Raw genomic sequence first — 3,894 nt, forward strand, 5'->3', positions numbered from 1 at the left:
GTGTGATTTTTGCATATTGTTGAGAGAAGCTTTCAAAGCAATGGTTTCCACTTAATCACCATAAACCAAAAATCAAACACTTGAAGGGTCTACTGTGAAATTCTACTGATTTAAGGCTGTACTTATTTTTTTTAATAAATCTAAAAATTAAATATATCATATTGTGATTTTCCTATATTATGTGGGATTATCTATATTCCTTGTCTTTTTAATTCTCAACTGTGACTCTTAGAGGTCTCATCTCCTTTTATTGGTTGTTGTAAACTTAAACGAGTAGCTATCATCCTTAAATCCTAGTGTTTATAGATTAGCTGTTATAAGTTGTATATATGGGAAGTTAAAAGCTATTTCTATAGAAAGATTTAAATTTTATATTTTTATTGGAAATACTAACCTTATTGAGCTAAATGAGGTAGATTTAAAAACAATGTATTTTTAGAAGATTTACTTACTGTTTACTTGATGGCAAAGTGACAGAGAGAGGGAGAAACAGAAAGATATTACCTCTGTTGATTTACTGTATTTCCGCAGCTTAGACTGGGTCAGACTAAAGTCGGCAGCCTGGAACTTCATCCCTGCCTCAAGGCTGCTGGCAGAGTCCCAGTTAGCTGGGCCATACTTCGTCACTTTCCTAGGTGCAGGGAGCTGGTTGGAAAGTAGAACAACTGGAATTTGAACTGCAACTCCCATACAGTAGACAGTGGGTTGACACAACTTTTTGAAGTCAGCGTTTGGCCTGGTTAAGTCATCAATTAAGACTTCCTTATTCTACTGGGTTTGACATACTCCTAGCTCCTAATTTCACCTGCTGATGTGGGTCCTGGGAGGCAGTGGTGATAGCAGAAGTAGTGGAGTTCTTACTACTCATGTCAGAGACCTAGACTGAGGCCATGGTTCCCTGCTTCAGCCCAGCCTATTCCTGGCTGTTCTCGATATTTAGGGTCTGAACCAACAGGTGAGAGTTCTTCCTCTTATCTCATTCCACTTGGAAATAAATAAAAGTTATTGAAAAAACCAAAACACTGACCTGAGTTATGGCGTAGTGTAGTAAGGTGCTGCCGGCAACTCCAGCATCCCACATAGGTTCTGGTTTAAGTCATTGCTCCCCACTTCTGATCCATCTTGCTGCTAATGTGCTGGGAAAGCAGTGCAAGAAGGACTAAATCATTGGACCCTTGCATCTACATTAGAGCTCTGGTTGAAGCTGTTGGGTCTTGGCTTCAGTCTGACCCAGCTGGGCTGTTGCAGTCATTAGGAGAATGAACCAGTCTGTAAAATATTCTGTCTTTCCCTCTGTAACTCTACCTTTGAATAAAACAAATCTTTAGAAAACATCAACAAGGGCTGGGGGGAAATGGCTCAGTGGCTGGATCCTCACTTAGAGATCACCGGGGCCCTGTGTGGGAACCAGTTTGTTTCCTGGCTGCTCCGCTTATTATCCAGCTCCCTGCTTCTGGCTTGGAGGGCAGAGGAGGATGACTCGAGGGCCTTGGGACACTGCACCCTTGTGGGAAGCCCAGGGGAGGGTCCTGGTTTCTGGCTTTGAATCAACTCCATTGCAGGCATTTGGGGAGTAAACAAGCAGATGGAGGACATTTCTGTTTCTGCTTCTCTTTGTGGGGCTGATCTACCTTTCCAATAAAAGTGGATAAGTAACAGCAACAAAACAATCTCTTGTTAAGTGCACAGTCATCTCATTACTGTCAATAAGTTGTAAGTTAAATAATAAGACTTTTAAAATGGCTTTTGCACAGAAGGCTTTCTGTTTTAAGATATATATATATATATATATATAGAGAGAGAGAGAGAGAGAGAGCATTTCTTGTTGTCATTTGTTGCAGTTATAAGAAGCGTTTCACAGAAGGGTGAGCAGTGTTCTCTGGGAGGAGAAAATGTATGGAAACATCTGTACTGGCTGCGTTCTGAATCATTGTATGTGTGGAGTCTGGAAATTTTGTTTCTAGAGGCAGCAGCATTTTGAGGCAGGTCATGTCCTCTGATTTCTGGCTGACCTGATCTCTTGCTGTCTCAGAACTGTAGGGCTGTGGAAAAAAATGAAGAGCAACCAAATACGGAAAGCAGAGGCTACTTCGTAGAGCTTGCTGTAGCCAGGGAGCCAGCCACCATCACTTGTGTTTTGGCACAGAGCCGGAAGCAAGCAGAGGAGCATAGAAGCTTTGTACTGTGAAAAAGGGAATGCTTCAAGCATGCCTTGGTTGGAGGTTGTTGTTACTGTAGGGAAGCTAACTAGAAAGAAGAAAACATTGTATAAAATTGGCTGGGGATGGGGTACAAACTTAGTTTTTTCTGGTTGATCTAAACTTGGACGCAGGGACAAAAAACGGACACTTTATTTATTGAGTCCTGGTCATTGGGGATTGATGATTACAGAAGTTACTGTATAGCTTCCTGGTTTGTCCCGTTGAGGCAGCATCCTTGTTTCTTGCAAGTCTAACTTAACAGCTGTCTGCTTCCTGAGTTGTTTGTTGTAGATAATGGTGTAGATTTCTGGGGCAAAAGGGTTGAAGTTCTATTTTTACATATGGTCTGTCCATTGACTTTTTTTTCCCCTTTTTTTTTTGTTATATTTTGGCAATCTTTACATTGTTAATTAGGGTAAAAAGATACAAGGGCTATGGAAAAGTGGGTAAGACCACCATTTCCCTATTGTTTCCTTCATATATCCAAGGTAAAGGGAATATTCAGGGAGAAGCCCCACCCAGTCTCCTACCCACCCCAGGTCCCGGATGTAGGGCATGCTCTGAGATCCTTGTGCAAGTGGTTTTGATAGTTCACCAGTCATAAATCACTGCCAATCTCGCCACTCCAGGTACGATGAGGCTGTTGAAGAATCCACTGATTGACATAGTCCATCATAGAGTCTCCCCTTGTCCAGTATTTCGCTGCAAACATAGCTGAAGTGGTTGATTGACCTGCTCCATCTTCCATCTTTTCTTGGTTAAGGTTCTGAGTCCGCCATTTCGATTGAGGGGATCCCCAAAGAAACTTTGAGGTGTTCCCAGACCAGATTCTTGTATGTACTAGCAAGTACAGGGCCCAGCACAGTCCATCACCCTGATCAGCTGGTGGTTGAAACTGCTGAGTTGGCTCTGTTTTCAGCCCCGACTTCCACTGGAACTAATGGGTGTTGCAGTCCAGCCTGGTTCTGCCCATCACATACTCGGCCCTCACATAAACCAGTGGGAGCTGCAGCCTAGTTGGAGCGACCCACAGTAACCCCCACCAGGCCCGCCCCTACCCTGGTTTGCCAGTATGTGTAGCAGACTCGTCCAGTCTGCCCCATATCCCATCTGGCTCTCGTAAATGTTGAAGGGCTTAGTTCCATCTAACCAACTCAGCTATCCAGCCCTCACGGATGTTGTTGAGTGCCTCTCTGTCTAGTCACTCCAGCCCCTGTCCGAGTTATTTTGTGCCCTCCCATGGGAGTGGTAACCCAAGAGGGAGGAGCCCACTATTTCCCTCCCAGGTCTCCCTCACTCCCAGATTATGCACTCTCCAGGTGGCTCTGTAGTTAGACTTGACAGTATTAGCCCCAGTGCCAGCTGATGCTATGGGTAAGCCCAAACAATGCTCACCCACTCCCAATTTTGTTTGCACCAGTAGGAATAGTCCGCCCATCCTGGCTCTTTCCTGATATGGTCCACATGAGGCGCACAGGTGTTGTAGCCCTGCCTATTCTGGTCTGTCCCCATCCCAGCTCACGCTCTCCAGTGGGAGCAGCTATCCAGCAAGGGAACCTCCCCTTATTCCCCTGTCAGCTCTGCCCCACCTTTCCTGATTCTCACATGTGCTGGTTGGGTACTGTGGTCACATCTAGCACAGGCAGCCTTACCTTGGCATTCTGCGTTATGTACTGCTTTTGTCGCGACCAAA

Source organism: Ochotona princeps, chromosome 2 (assembly GCF_030435755.1).
Source record: "Ochotona princeps isolate mOchPri1 chromosome 2, mOchPri1.hap1, whole genome shotgun sequence".
In the NCBI taxonomy this organism is placed as follows: Eukaryota; Metazoa; Chordata; class Mammalia; order Lagomorpha; family Ochotonidae; genus Ochotona; species Ochotona princeps.